We start from the raw sequence: 16,921 nt of genomic DNA on the forward strand, positions 1-16,921 counted from the left end.
AGCCACCAAGAAATGCAATATTCTTGTATATTAACTTAATTTGGGACCACTGAAATGTGTCATACTGCTGAGCATAATAAGAAATAACCAGAATACCCTTGCAACAGATTGTTAACTTCTTAGCAGAGAAAAATCCTGAAACTGCATAAATGACAATGCTGATTCACTCAGGTCAATCCAGTGTAATGCAGCATCCAAAACATACGTGTATATGTTGAATACAACTGAGAAATGACAATGCTACCCCTAGAATCATTTGTGATAGTTTTCATGAACTGAATCCACACAATTCTCAAAAAATTAAGCAAAAATAGATAGATGAGCTATGATGAATACATTAAAACAGAAATGAGGAATAAGTCACTGAATATAAAATGACCACACTATCCTTGAGGCTTATTTCAAGCAAATTTGACACTGAAGAAGCCCTTTGAAGCCACTGCCACTCTTATTTTTGACATTAAAGAGGCAAACAATGCCTAAGGAACTTAAGACCAACAATATGACGTTCGAGCTGATGCACGATATTAAAAATCAAAGATTTTCCATGTTGAAGTAATACAACAAATATGCATATAAGGGGGAGCAATAATTAGAAAGGTATTAACATACTGTACTCTTTTTCCTTCACTTAGGTTTTGTCCCATTAGTTTTCTTGACAAGGTTTTAATGAGGCAATTTTAACCTATGTAATCCTATTTTCACATGCACAAGAATATTGTACTCTTTTTCCTTTGCTAGATTTTTATCCCACTGGTTTTTTCTAGTAAGGTTTTAATGAGGCATCTTCTTAGTGTAGATTAGTGGACCCAAGGGGGAGTGTTAGAAAAGTGGGTCCACTCATAATCAGTACATGGTAGTGTTTTGTTGGTGTGAATAGTTGGAGGTATTTGATTGGTACAATGATGTGGTGATATAAGATTGGTTTGATGATGCAAAGATGGAAAGATTGGTCTGATGATGCAAAGATGGTGGGTGTCAAAATCAAGACCAAGCAAACAGAGGTGGTGCAATTCATCTATATATATGTGTGGTAGTATGTTGTATGGTGCACTCTTTCCAAGTAATAAAAACTTCCTTTTTGGGTAGGTCTCATTATATATTTTATATTTCTTTATTTATATATTCATAACATAGTTGATGTATTTTCTTGTAAAAGTATTGTATTTACGACCATAGGGGTCAAAGTTTGAGATTGTAATCTTTTGGACTACAGTGTAGTATGTAAATGATAAAAGTAATGCCTATACTTATGTTTTAAAGATTTGAAATGAAGTGTAATTTAATTAATGCAATTTAAGGTCCTTTATTGACGAATAAATTTCAATATTTGTATTCATGCATGCTCTTAAGTTGGGACAGGGGCAAACAGGTCAAAAATGACCATGGTAGTGTTCGGGAATAGGTTCGGGGGCAAAAAAGGGGCGAAAAAGCCTATTTCTGGGCTTTTTCGAGCGCTCTCTGCATTACTGCATGAGTTGGCGTGATCAGGATACACCCCGAGTGCTCTCAGAGTGCCCATCGAATGCTTTAAGGGTGTCCACCAAGCGCTTCAGGCATACGCTAGGGTGCTTGTGGCACCCTCCGAGCGCTCCGAGGACGTCGATGGAGCGCTCCGTATTAGAATTTAGGTACTATTTTTTTGAAGTTTTTTCGTTGGCCCCGAGCTTCAACGTATGGGTCCCACATGGTATTTAGGAGGATTAGATCACTATGGCCCTATAAGAATGCGAGCGAAATGGCTTGGAATGACATTTTTACCCTTTTTAGCCCTAAAATGGGTGACCTCAAACCAAATTGTTTTCTTTCATTTACAAATGACTCTAAGCGACTAGATATATCCTAGATGATAGTTGTAAGGTCCCCAATGTGTTGCATGGGCCAAAAAGACCAAATTACCCTTGTAACCCTAAATGGACCAATTTAATGACTGATTTGATTCTTTCATCCGTAAGTTAATCAATTTGATTAGTAATGACCATTATGACTTTATTATGACCTTTAGTACACTATTTTGGTCAAAATGACCATTTTACCCTTAAGTGTTCCCAGGTCGGGTTAGGACCAAGTTAGCTATCCAGACCCCCGGGTTTAGGTCGTTACACTATACATTAGAATGAATAAGATCAAAAGATGTAAAAGCAAATGATTCACTTTTACTAAATGAGTAAGTAGTTTGTTCTCCTAGTTAACATGAAATATAATCAAAAGACTCAAATTTAACTTGCCCAAACAAACCTTTAGATGCTAAGGTTTTGACATGAGACAATGAAGCATAACCTAAATGAGAATACCATAACTCAAGAGTGGGAAAGGTGAACTATGTAGAAGCAATAGAGATTGTGGGAGTAGGTAGGTGCAAAGTAAGAGTTCAAGTAGTCTTCCTATTTTACAGTTAATCCCAATAATCTGACTTTTTCGAGGATCCTGTACATCACAACCATTTAAAAATATGTTACTGTTAAACCTAGCTCGGCCAGTTGACCAACAGATAAAAGATTAAAAGAAGATTTGGAGCAAGATAAACATCTGAAATAGACAATTGAGATTGAAAACTAATTTTTATATAGATAATGGGCATAGTATAACCATCGGCTATGTGTATGACCAGGGAGCGAGAATTAAAAGTTTTGTGGCAAGTAAAGTAGAGTCTATTGTCATGTGGTTGCAACAAGTAGAGTCAAAATATCAAGAAGAATGTGTACTAGGTGTAATAGAAAAAACAGATGCAGATGCACTGATGAGCGCTGAAAAGTGCGTATTTAAACCCCTTAAGGTCGAGTATTCTAGAATCTTTATCTATTTTATTTTCCCGTTTTAGACTAATTTTGTGTTATTGTCCTTTTTAGGCACTTATCCCCAAAATAAGTTAATTCAGCTAAATTAGAGCATAAAAGAAACAATCTCAAGCTAAATGGAAGAAAGGAGCAAAGTGGAAGTAAAGTGGTGGAAAACAGCAAGTTTCGATCGATCAGACAAATCTTCGATTGATCTCATAGTGATCAATCCAACCTTATCAAGATGGATTGAGCCTGTCGTCCTTATCCCAAGAATTTTCATCTTCGATCGATCCAACATCCTTTCGATTAATTGAACTTCTTTAATCTTTTCCTCACCTATCACTTTTGTCTTTTTTCTAAAATATCCCGAAAATATCTCAGATCTATCAGTATTCCAAAAAGGCGCTGCCATGGTTCAATCAATCTCACCAAACTTTGATCGATCGAACCCCCTCAAGTTTGAAAAAAGCAGAGTCCAGCTCATTAAAAGATGGCTCGTGGTGCAATCATTGAAGGGGCTCTAGTGTACGAGGCCTGACCATTGGGTGTGACACTTGAGCTACCTATATAAGGATTTTGAGCCATTTTATACAAAATAAGAAGATAGAAGGAGATATACAATCTTAGATACACAATCTTAGAGAGAGAGGCTAGAGGAGTCTATAGATTAGAGAGATACACTCTATTTGGGAGTTCTTCCATTCATCTAGGGTTTCCATCAAGAAGAAGATCATTCCTATAATGGAGATGGCCCTTGAGGGTTGGATGACTACATCAATGAGTGGCTAAACATCTTCTTGGGGCTAGAGTTAGCCATAAGCATGCCTTATAGATCTTGATGTTTTGTATTTTGAGGAGATTTGTGTTATAATTCTTGTCTTGATATTTGATTTATATATGAATCTTGTTTCTACAATGATTTGTGTTGTTTAATACTTCCAATTAATCATTTCATTCTACTCATATGTCTATGTATACTAGAATAGATGTTCATGTGTTTATCTCTAGGTTTTGTGTTATTGATACATGTCTATGTGTGTTAATGCTATGAATCTAGAGATTGTCAAGGTATGGTGCTTTCATGGAATGCTTTGTGGTTTGTTTGATGGTTTATACTCATTTCTTAATGGATTGTGTCTCTACCTTAGTTTAACTAGTTTAATTTTCATGTCCTTAGTTTAGTTGTAGTGTAGTTTCCTTACTTTCTTAGATGGGAGGACAATCCATGCTTGTTATTTGATGTTCCATGCTTATGAATGCAAGTAGTATAATTCTCTAACTTGTTAATGTGTTTTGATTGTGAGCTTAAAGGAAGGAATAATGGCTTAGTTTGATATATTGTGCTATTCATTAGGTTGTCTAGAGAATGTATACTTAATTAGTCATCCATGCTTGTTGATTCAATCAATCACACATATTAGTATTGCAACATATATTTCCCCTCATTCATTACGGATTGAATGTCTAGAAAGGTGATGTTTAGTGGTGACCTCTAAGTCCCAAAGTCCCACTCTCTTATTTCTCTACCCTTTGTTTACTTTAATTGCTTTGTATTGAATTTGTTTAACATTGTAGTTTAATTAATCAATAAAACCACCTTTGATCACTCGACCTACTAATCCGACCTTGTTTCCATATCAATATTGCTTTCAATTCCTTGGGACGATCCCTACTCACTCTAGCTATATAAGTAGTTAGAGGTAGTAGTGGCACTTTATAAATTCAAACTTGGCCACTCTTTAACACGTTTTAACTTGTTGGTTCATGACACACACCAAGTTTTAACGCCGTTGTCGGGGATTAGGGAACGCCGTATTTTTGAAACAATTAGAAATTAGTACTCTTTTGATCGTGTCTTTACTTTATTTTGTTTTGGTTACTTATTGTGTTTATTCTTGATTGGCTAGGTGAATTGAGTAAAAGAAGTGAAGTAAAGGAGAATTCTAAAGTAAGGAGCTAAGCTAACCATAAAAAGGCTAAAATCTAAAAAATTGCAAAGCTAAGCAAAAATTAAAATTAATTTGAAGTTGTTTAAGGACCCTTTGTGAGCTTTTCTAAACGCAATATCTAGTTAGATCGTGAGCCCGCGTGGAGGCAAGTTTTTGTTTTTTTAGATAGATCATGAGCCCGCGTGGAGGCAATTTAATTCTTCTTGCATAGTGTTCAAAGCATGGGAGCATGGGATCATCGTATGTGGAGGATTGTTGATTATTGATTTGTTGTGGAGGAAAAGTGATTGATACTTGCTTGTTGCTTGTTTTGTTTTGTTTGTGAATGCATGGTTGTAGGTCGTTAAATCCTACTCTTGTCCCACTTAATTTGAATCTTGAATCCATTGTTCGTAATTCTAAGGGAAGGGGTAATTCTAGTCATTCCATTTTACAAATGGAGGAGCAAAATGACGACCGTGTGGAGGACCTTGGTCACATAGACCAACAAGGCATCCTCCACCCTAATGTGCATCATGACAATATTCAAGTCCCATTAGGCATGCCAAGACCATTCATTCCACCACAACAACAAAGCCAAGTTCCATTGGGAATGCCTCGGCCAATTTTTGCTCCACAACCTCCTATTATGCAAAGCCATCAAGGTGTTCATGTAGCACCACCGGTGTGAATCCTCCTCTTGCTTTGCGTGATCATTATGTGCCAAATGAATATAATGCACCTACATGCATTCAATTGCCCCCTTTTAGAGCACATCACTATGAAATTAAACCACAAACCATTCAAATGCTTCCCAACTATCATGGACTTCCAAGTGAAGAACCTTACAAACATTTGGATGAGTTCCTTGAAGTGTGTTCCACTGTGAAATACACTGACATGCCAGAAGAAGTTTTAAGACTCAAACTTTTTCCTTTTACCCTTAAAGACGAGGCAAAATATTGGTTCAACAATCTTAAGCCTTATTCGATAACTTCTTGGTCAGAAATGCAACAAGAGTTCTTGAAAAAGTACTATCCGGTTTTAAAGACCAATGCAATGAGAACTTCAATTAGAGAATTTTCTCAAGGGGAAGGGGAATTGTTTCACGAGACGTGGGAGCACCATAATGACCTGTTTAGGAAGTGTCCACATCATGACATTCCTAAATGGCAATTGGTACAATTTTTCTTCGAAAGTTTGTCGGATAATTTTAAAGGAATGGTTGATGCTTCCATGGATGGTTCTTATCTTGATAGGCATGAAGATGATGTGTGGAGTCTATATGAGAGCATGAGTGAGAATTCAATGCATAGACACTTGTCCTCTAAAAATGGTAGAAATCTAGGTGGAAGGAAGAATGTCAGCTTATATCAAGTTGACAATTCCAATGACATAGCTGCCGAGGTGAAATCTTTATCTCAATGGTTTGATCAATTTTTAATCAACCAAATTTTGGCAAATCAAGTGCCTTCCTCCCCTAATCATGTTTATCATTCATCTAATGAATCTTGCATGACTTGTTCTAGTGTCTTACATTCTACTTCCAATTGTCCCCATAGACATGTGCAAAGTGAGAACCATGAATAAGTGAATGCCGCATTTGTCAACCAAGGGAATAATCCCTATGGCACACATTATAATCTCGGCTGGAGGAACCATCCAAACTTCGCTTGGAAAAGCTAAGGGGAAGGCTCAAACCTTTCCTATGGTGGTTTTCAAGGCAAGTATGTTCCGCCCCAAAAGCAAAGCCAAGGTTCCCTAGGTTATAGATCATCTTTTCAATCACATGGAAAATAATTTTCTAACTCTCATTTTCCTAATCAATCATCTTATTCTCAAGGAAATTCTAGGAGTCCCGCTTTTGAGGAAAAAGTGTTGACTGCCTTGGGTACTCTTGAGGCAAACACTCAATTGCTTCACTTTCATTCCCAATCTATTATGAAGCTAGAAACACAAGTCAGGCAAATAGCTAGTACCTTGAATGCTAGAGAGAAATGGAAGATGCCTCTAAATACCTCACCAAAGCAACAATTTGTTATGGAGACTAACTCCTCACCGGAAGGTCACACAATTGAACATGCTAATGTGGTGACAACCTTAAGAAGTGGAAAAATTGTTGACAATCAAGTAAGTGTTTCTAATAAAGAGAGCGAACCAGTGCAACCAAAAGTTGACACCCGTCTCGTTTCACATTCTATTCCTCTTTTATTGCATATGAATGAACCCTTTGTTGAAAAAGTGTTGAAAAATGATTTGAACAATGATTTAAAAAATTCTTGTGTTGAAGGTAACTCTCAAAATAATTTTGAAAAGGTTTATGAGCCAAGAGCTCCATTTCTGGATGCCTTGAAAGGATCCAATTCTTTTAAAAAATAACAAGGCAAAGCCAACGAAATCATTGAAATGTTTAGACAAGTGAAGATTAACCTTCCCCTCTTGGATGCAATTAAACAAATTCCGGCTTATGCCAAATTCTTGAAAGATCTTTGCACCCAAAAGAGGAAGAACAAGAGCCAAACATCAAAGAAAGTTGTTTTAACCGAGTAAGTGAGCTCTATTTTACAACATAACACACTTCCAAAGTTTAAGGGCCCCGGTTCACCTACTACTTCTTGTGTCATTGGTGACCATGTCATTAATTGGGCTCTTCTTGATTTAAGAGCAAGTGTTAACCTTCTTCCGTACTCGGTATATGTTAAATTGGGCTTAGGAGATTTGAAACCAATGTCGGTAGTTTTGCAATTAGCCGACCGATCCATCAAAAAGCCCCGGGGTATTATTGAGGATGTTTTACTCAAAATTGACAAGTTCTTCTTCCCAGTCGATTTCATAGTCATAGGCACGAAACCGATCACAAATCCCAAAAGCCAAATTCCAGTTATCCTTGGCCATCCCTTCTTGGCAACCGCAAATGCCAACATTAATTGCAAGACGGGGATAATAAAAATCTCATTTGGCCACATGAAAGTGAAGTTGAACATATTTAATTGATAAGCGCTGAATACTGTATATTTAAGCGCCCTAAATTGCATTAGTTAAGTCTGTTGTTTGTTTAATTAAGTAGATTATCTTCATTTGTGTGTATGTATATATTTTCAGGTCCATTTGCCAAAAAAGGAGCAAAATCAAGGCTTTGTGGAGTTTTGGCCATCAAAAGGCACAAGGCTGAATTTCTGGCAGCAGTGGATCCTGAACTTTGCTCGCCATTTTGACCTTCCTAACTCAAGAACTGGACTTCCCTTATAACATGAAAGATTTAGAGCTCTGAATCAGCTTTCCAAATCTTCAAACAGTTTGTCATTCGGAGCTTGGAGCAGAGAGTTATGGCCTTGTTACCAGAGGCGCGCAGAACTGCCTGGCAGCAATGAAATTCTGCCTTAATCTTCATTTTCGACCAACTATCCTTGAGAATTGGATCTCGACTAAAACATGAAATATTTAGAGCTCTGAATTAGCTTTCTAAATCTTCAAACGGTTCATCATTCGGAGTTCGGAGCGCAAAGTTATGGCTGTTTAACCGAAGTAGGTCTGGGCGGAGCAAGGCAAGAATGGAGCATTCTGCTCCAATTTCGAGTGCTCGAGCCCTTATTTCGAGTGCTCGAACTTAGGGCAGAATTGCATCCGGAAATGGCCCATTTTCAACTACTTGCATCTTGGGTTCCTCAATTCTAATTTCCCTCTTTAATGGTTGGTTGGAGATGTTGGTTGGTGGGGGTTTCTAGAGCCTTATCTCTAGAAGATAAGAGAGGGAAGCCACACAATATGATTGAGCTTCATTTTACAAGATTAGAGGAGAGAGAAGAGAGCAAGAAAGGTGTGTTCTTGGAGCTAGAAGAGGGGAGCTCGAAAATGGAGGTCAAGGCTTTGCTTCCTCCTTCCTCTAGTGCATCAATGGGTAACTAACTCCCTTCTAGGGAGGTGATGAAACTCCTTCTTGTAAGCATGTCTTATTTTTGATTTACATTTGGGGATGTAATGTATATATATAACCTTTCCATGAACTAGAGCTTTATTTGATGTAAGAGCTTCAATGTCTATTAATGATCATTTTGAGTTTAAAATCTTGTCTTAAGATTGTTTCCTCTTATGATTATTTTGCTTCCATTTTCATAGTGACAATGAAGATGAGTTTATGGAAATGTTTTTATTGGCATGATGCTTGGGAAATTTGATAGTCTATAGCTTAGGGTTCTCTTTTGATAGATTATTCTTGATTCCTAATGTCATGTGCTTCTACTATGTGATTAAGGGCTTGATAACTCTATGCTTAGTGAGTATGTCTAAGGTTGCAACCTAGTTTAGGTAACCAAAACATGCAATACTTTGATAAGTTATTCTTTCCTATTGATTTCATAAAAATTCTTGAAGGTAATGTAGCAATTTTATGTTGTTGCATTTCATGGTTTTATGTATATATTATTCCCCAAGTAAATCATGTATTAACATGCTTATGGATAGGTAGTGGATTCACTTCCCTAGCCCTCTCTACCTAGATCTCCTTCCTTTACATTTACTAGCATTCTTGTTTTATGCACACTTCAATTACTAGCTTAGTGACAAACCAATCAACAACTCCTTATTACACCTTATCATTCTTAAATAACTCTAGATACTTAGGTTGCCTTAAGACTAGCGCAGTCCCAGTGGTTCGACTTACCCGACCAATAGCCCTATTTTACAATGATTCGTGCTATTGCGAAGGTTGATGTATAGTTGATCAACCGATCAATTTTTGGCGAGAGAAGAGAGCAAGAAAGGTGTGTTCTTGGAGCTAGAAGAGGGGAGCTCGAAAATGGAGGTCAAGGCTTTGCTTCCTCCTTCCTCTAGTGCATCAATGGGTAACTAACTCCCTTCTAGGGAGGTGATGAAACTCCTTCTTGTAAGCATGTCTTATTTTTGATTTACATTTGGGGATGTAATGTATATATATAACCTTTCCATGAACTAGAGCTTTATTTGATGTAAGAGCTTCAATGTCTATTAATGATCATTTTGAGTTTAAAATCTTGTCTTAAGATTGTTTCCTCTTATGATTATTTTGCTTCCATTTTCATAGTGACAATGAAGATGAGTTTATGGAAATGTTTTTATTGGCATGATGCTTGGGAAATTTGATAGTCTATAGCTTAGGGTTCTCTTTTGATAGATTATTCTTGATTCCTAATGTCATGTGCTTCTACTATGTGATTAAGGGCTTGATAACTCTATGCTTAGTGAGTATGTCTAAGGTTGCAACCTAGTTTAGGTAACCAAAACATGCAATACTTTGATAAGTTATTCTTTCCTATTGATTTCATAAAAATTCTTGAAGGTAATGTAGCAATTTTATGTTGTTGCATTTCATGGTTTTATGTATATATTATTCCCCAAGTAAATCATGTATTAACATGCTTATGGATAGGTAGTGGATTCACTTCCCTAGCCCTCTCTACCTAGATCTCCTTCCTTTACATTTACTAGCATTCTTGTTTTATGCACACTTCAATTACTAGCTTAGTGACAAACCAATCAACAACTCCTTATTACACCTTATCATTCTTAAATAACTCTAGATACTTAGGTTGCCTTAAGACTAGCGCAGTCCCAGTGGTTCGACTTACCCGACCAATAGCCCTATTTTACAATGATTCGTGCTATTGCGAAGGTTGATGTATAGTTGATCAACCGATCAATTTTTGGCGCCGTTGCCGGGGACTGCAAACGGTTTAGCAACCGAAGTTTCTAGGGTTAAATTTAGTTTGATTGTGAATATTCCTTGTGTGTTTTGACCACCTTTGTGTTTTAAGTGTTGTAAGATTCTAGGGACTCGAAGCTCGCCGTGGGAATGCTAGCAAATTGTAAGTCTAGAGGACCCCAGGTAAGTCTCGTGACTTCTAGTTTCGAATTGTGAATATCGTGCATGTGTTAAGCTTAGAAGTAATTAAATTGCAAGCCCTTGTCGAGGCTATTTCAATTGTTTTAAATTTCGTATTCAAGCATTGGTCCTTGTCGTGGCCATTTACATTTTTTGTCTTGATAATTGAGGAGAATGGGAACATTGTATGTGGAGGTTATGGTGATGAAGTGTTGTGTTGATTGCTTTGTGTGTTGTTGAATTACTCCTAGATGGAGAATAGTTATCTTCCAACTCAATTCTACACACCTCATGAGTTTTGTGCTTTTTGCTCTAGTAATACACATCATACAAGAGATTGTCTTCCAACGAGACAATTCTCGGACTTCTATCTAGAGCAACCAAATGAAAATTTCTTTGAACCGGGTAGTGATCCATACTTCAATGGTTATAACTCGGGTTGGGGAGACCAACAAAACTTCTTGTGGCATGACATAGGAAATTCAACCCCACAATCTCATATGCAACCTTTTCAACCCAATGATCATCCTTTCCCGCCCTCTTCTCCTTTTCCACCGTCTCCATTGGATGAGCTAATTGTTGCTAACAAACAAATGATGGAGTCTATGCACACGCAAATGATGGACTCCAACAATCAACTATTGGCTTCCCTTGCTAGCATGCAATCCACAGTAGAGTCTATCAATCAAGTGGTACCATATCACCAGTCCCAAGTTAGTGCAATGATAGATGACCAAATATCTCAAATTCAACAAAGGATTAATGCTAAAAATCATGAAGAGGAGGAAACATTTTCATTTGAATTTATGGCCAATCCAAAAGAAAATTCTATGAATGATGAGATTACTCCTAGTAACTTTCATCATGAGAATGATCAAGTGGTTATTACATGTGAAAATGATAAAATGGTGGTGGAAGATCAAATTGTTGCCCCACATCAAAATGAAGCAATTGTGGCTCAAAATGGGAAAAATAATGATGTAGAGATTGTCTACCCTACTCCAAAACAGCCCCTACATAATCCTTTGCTTGATACACCTCCTTTAATGGAGGATCCTCTAAAAGCTTGTTTGGCTCATTTCAATTGTGAGGATTTTAATGTTGACAATTCCATTTCAGAGGTGAATTCTTTGCTTAATATTCATCCACATATTCATTCTTTTCCTTTGTCAACATCAAATGTATCTCTTTCTTGGGAGCTTGCATCTCATCCCATTCCCTCACCTGAGTTATCTCAAACTGTTGAGCCCGAACCACCGGATAAGTGTGGGGAGGATGTTGAAAATTTGAAGGACAATTCTCCGGGCATTCCCGTGCTAAATATGATTTTTCAAAACCCTTTGCTAGGTGTGCCCTCACTTGATCCATCTTCCCATAATCCAAATCAGCCCCATAGTCCAAAGTTCTTCATTGAGAAAGAAGAGTGGGTTGAGGTCTTTCCGTTACCTCTTTTCCACTTTTGTCTTCAAAGTCTTCCTCCTCCACTTTTAAAAGAATTATCCTATTTGGGGACCTATGACTCTCTAGAGAGACATGGTATAGGGTAAGGAGGATTAACCTGATCTCGGTGCGTCTAGCTATCGACGTTAAATTTAGCACCCTTGGGGAGCAATTCTTTCGACTTCAATGCCTCCCTAATGATCAATTGCCTGAGCCATGAAATTTTATAGGAAATGGTTAAGAAATGCCAAAATTTAACTTTCTCTGGAACTATCTTAAGTTGTGTTCCACATTTTTAGACTGACTTCTTAGACCTTCTCCACTCTTGTTTTCATTCCCGGAAGTTTCTGGCTCTATCAGGCAATTTTCTCGGACTTTCGACATGGCACTCACATGTATAGCCTCTCATCTTCAAGGCATTGTTGGATCATGGTTTCTCAAAATCATCCATGCGTTGGAAAGGTGCTACATTTTGAAAAACTTTCCAAATTGTCCATGCATTGGAAAGAAGTTGAAAAGTTTTCAAAATTTTCCATCCATGCATTACATTGGAATGAAAGTGCAAAGTTTAAATTTTTCCATGCATTGAATTAAAATGGAGTTGCAAAGTTTAAACAAAAAAAATATTTCCATGCATTTGAGATGATTGCAATGTTTGAAAAAAAAAAAAAAAAAAAAAAAAAAAAAAAAAAAAAAAAAAAAACTGCAAAGTTTAGAAACAAAATTTTCAAAATTTTCCATGGAATGGAATGAAGTTCATTGGAGGAAAATTGCACAATCTGAAAAATTTTCAAAATTTTCCTTGCATTGCAATGAAGTGTAGAGTTTGACAATTATCCATCCATGCATTGGATTGTATTAATTTGCAATGTTTCATTATTTTCCATGCATGCAAGGTGAAAATAATCCATCCATGCCTTGATTTGGAAGCATGTTGCAAGGTTTTATCAATTCTTCAGCTCTCAGTTGATCATGTATACATTCACAATGCATAAGAATGAGGCACCTAATGGAATGACATGCAAAGTTCATCTCTCAACCTCACTGCATAATGTTACACTGCATGCAAAAGTTCATCTCTCAACCTCAATGCTACTGCCTTCATTTCGAGCACTCTATTTCCTCTTTGGAGTGCTCGAAAGCTCTATGAAGCTTGCACAAAACCATTCCGAGGCTACTGCTTGAATTTCGAGCACTCGAATTGGCATTTCGAGTGCTCGACATCCCTCCTCATCTTGCCAATCTCTCTGCCCCAAGCTCGAGCACTCTAGCTCCCATTTGGAGTGCTCGAGCCTAGCCAACATGCCCACCATGCAACAAACCAAGCAACCTTCCCATCATCAACCAACCTCTTCACCCCATCCTCTCCACCAACCTCCAACCAACCCACAACCCCTTCACCTCACCATCTCTCCCATTCTCGGCAACCCAGCAACCACCACCCCTCAACCTTAAACCTTCTCTCTCTCTCAAACCAAGTTTCCACCATGCAGCTTCCCTCCCTCACTCACTGCATGTCCTTCGAGCACTCGAAGAACCCATTTCGAGTGCTCGATTTTCTTACCACCCATCTCCTCGAACCCCCCTCTCAACCTCACCCGACCTCTCTCACTCCTCTGCCGAGCTTGCTTGAAGCCCTCACCCGAGCCCTCTCACTTCCCTCTTGAGTGCTCGAACTTGTTTGAAGCTCACACCCGAACTCACTGCCAAGACTTCGAGCACTCGAGGTCCCATTTCGAGTGCTCGAAGTGTGAACCAACTTCTCTTCCTCCCTCACCCGAGCCCTCATCTCTCACAACTCACCTCACCAAACCATCACCCTTACCACCTCTCGGCATCAACCATCTTCCCCATCTCCCTCACCTGCAAACCACCAACTCAACCTCAACCCCAACACCACCCTCCTCCCTCTCGGCAACTCCTCAACCAACCCACATTAACCCACACCCATGCATGCACAACCATGCATGCACAACCTTCATCTCAAACGCATCAACCTCACCTCATCATTCTCAACCCGCATCTCACCTCCCAAACCAACCACCATCCCTCTCGGCCTCACACCATTCAACCACCATCAACCTCACTTCACCACCCTCATCTCATCCCACCATGCATGCAACCCATAACTCAACCAACACCATTCCCTCAACCTCATGCCTGCCCAAAACCATCTCTCTCTCTCGGCACTTTCATGCAACTTGCATGCACCTCACAACCAACTCCAACTTCATAACCCAACCACCCTCAACCTCACCACCCCATGCAAACCCACCTTCACCTCCTCCACCTTTTTCCCCACTCTCCTCTAACCCAAGCACCATCATCAACCTCCCACCCATCCCCACCATTTATCCCACGCACACAAGGCCTTTGGTTCTCCATTGTTGGGTAAGTGTCTAACCCTCTTTTTCTTTTAATTTTTGATCAATGGAGGATGGGATTGCTTGTGTGAAGGATTTATGATTGTTTGGGAGTGGTGTATTGCATTTGCAGGGCCAAATTTTTGGATTTTCTCATCTCTAATCAACCTTTGGCCCTCTTCCTTTTTGTCTTGCACACCACGTGTTTGACGAATTGCCTAAGCCAACTTTATCTCTCTAAATGCACGGCTTTTGGCATTGTTTTGTTTTCCATTTTACACTTATGACTCATGTGTGCCAATTTGTATTTTGTATGGATTTTTACCTTGCCATCACATTCGTCTTAGTGTTTTCATTTCTGTTTTGATTTTTTTTTTTTCTTAAGAGACCTATGCTTTCACCTATGTACATTAGTTCTGTCTTGATAGGTCTTCATGTCCAAGTTTGGGGGACGCCGTTGCGCACTCACATGGCTGAATATCTACGTCGTCCTCACTCCACTTGGTATTATTGTTCTTTTACCCTCTTTGCGCTTATTTTGATTTACTTGTCTTCTCACATTGAGGACAATGTGACATTCAAGTTTGGGGGTGCATTTATGTATTTTTGGTTTTACATTTTTGCTAAGCAATGATAATGGAATTTGAAACCTGTTGGAGATGAAAGCATATGTTTAAAACTTTGTGTATAGAAGCAGCTGATATTTTTGAAAATAAAGAAAATTTGAGTTGAAATGATCATGTAGATTCAAATTAGTCTGTATAAATGTCTCAATTAAATTCTCGCTGGATTTGACACTCTTTTAAGCTTCACAATGCACAGATGCACATTGGAAACTTAACTGTGAGGCATGCAACTTGATTGACCTTGACCTTGCCCTAGTTAATCTGATTTGATGAACCTGATAGATGAATATCTTTGGCATGATGTAAGTTGTCTAAAAAAAAAAAAAAAAAAAAAAAAAAAAAAAAAAAAAAAACTGAAAAGGAAAGAAAATAATGACCAGTTGACGTTCGTAGCCTTTCCAACTCGAGCTATTAAGCCCTAGGAGTGTCTCTACACTTAACACCCTAAAGCCATCTGGTTTGGGAGTTGTTGGCCTAACGCTTGCTACAAGGGTTGGTTAGAAAGCTTAAGGGACTTAAACATTGCACGGTCATTCAAAAAAATAAACTAGTAATAAACATGGTTCGTTAGAGTTCGTAGCCTTTCCAACTTGAGCTATTAAGCCCTATGGAGTGTCTCTACACTTAGCACCCTAAAGCCATCTGGTTTGGGAGTTGTTGGCCTAACGCTTGCTACATAGGTTGGTTAGAAAGCTTAAGGGACTTCAGCATTGCACAACCATTCTATTTTTCGCTTATGAGTTACAATAAATTGTCAACAAGCAACAAAAGTTGTCTTGTAAATAAAATCATGCCTTAGGGACCTCATTTAAAGGGGAATTTAATGATTTGAAAACTTGTGCTTTGGAATTGGAAAAGAAAGTAAAAGCCGCATGTTGAGAATCCAATTCACTTTCACTGAAGCTAGAGTTGATTTCCATTCAAGAGATGATAATTGAGTTATTTATATAGACTTTGATGTTGATGCATGTATGTGGAAATGTATTTAGCCAATTTTTGTATCAATGTTTCATATATGCAAGGTAGTTTTCCCAATGACCCCATCTCTAGTTTTTGTCTGTTTCAAGTTGTATTTGAGCTATGTATCTATCTCATTTTACCATGGATGATATTTTTGTAGTAGCATGCCCATGGTTGTCTTTTCATTAAGTTTTTCATTGTAGTTTTGCTAAGGGACTAGCAAAATGTAAGTTTGGGGGTGTGATAAGCGCTGAATACTGTATATTTAAGCGCCCTAAATTGCATTAGTTAAGTCTGTTGTTTGTTTAATTAAGTAGATTATCTTCATTTGTGTGTATGTATATATTTTCAGGTCCATTTGCCAAAAAAGGAGCAAAATCAAGGCTTTGTGGAGTTTTGGCCATCAAAAGGCACAAGGCTGAATTTCTGGCAGCAGTGGATCCTGAACTTTGCTCGCCATTTTGACCTTCCTAACTCAAGAACTGGACTTCCCTTATAACATGAAAGATTTAGAGCTCTGAATCAGCTTTCCAAATCTTCAAACAGTTTGTCATTCGGAGCTTGGAGCAGAGAGTTATGGCCTTGTTACCAGAGGCGCGCAGAACTGCCTGGCAGCAATGAAATTCTGCCTTAATCTTCATTTTCGACCAACTATCCTTGAGAATTGGATCTCGACTAAAACATGAAATATTTAGAGCTCTGAATTAGCTTTCTAAATCTTCAAACGGTTCATCATTCGGAGTTCGGAGCGCAAAGTTATGGCTGTTTAACCGAAGTAGGTCTGGGCGGAGCAAGGCAAGAATGGAGCATTCTGCTCCAATTTCGAGTGCTCGAGCCCTTATTTCGAGTGCTCGAACTTAGGGCAGAATTGCATCCGGAAATGGCCCATTTTCAACTACTTGCATCTTGGGTTCCTCAATTCTAATTTCCCTCTTTAATGGTTGGTTGGAGATGTTGGTTGGTGGGG

This window comes from Cornus florida, unplaced genomic scaffold (assembly GCF_030987335.1).
Source record: "Cornus florida cultivar Cherokee Brave unplaced genomic scaffold, ASM3098733v1 CherokeeBrave_3.0.0_Hap2_Chr06, whole genome shotgun sequence".
Taxonomy (NCBI): domain Eukaryota; kingdom Viridiplantae; phylum Streptophyta; class Magnoliopsida; order Cornales; family Cornaceae; genus Cornus; species Cornus florida.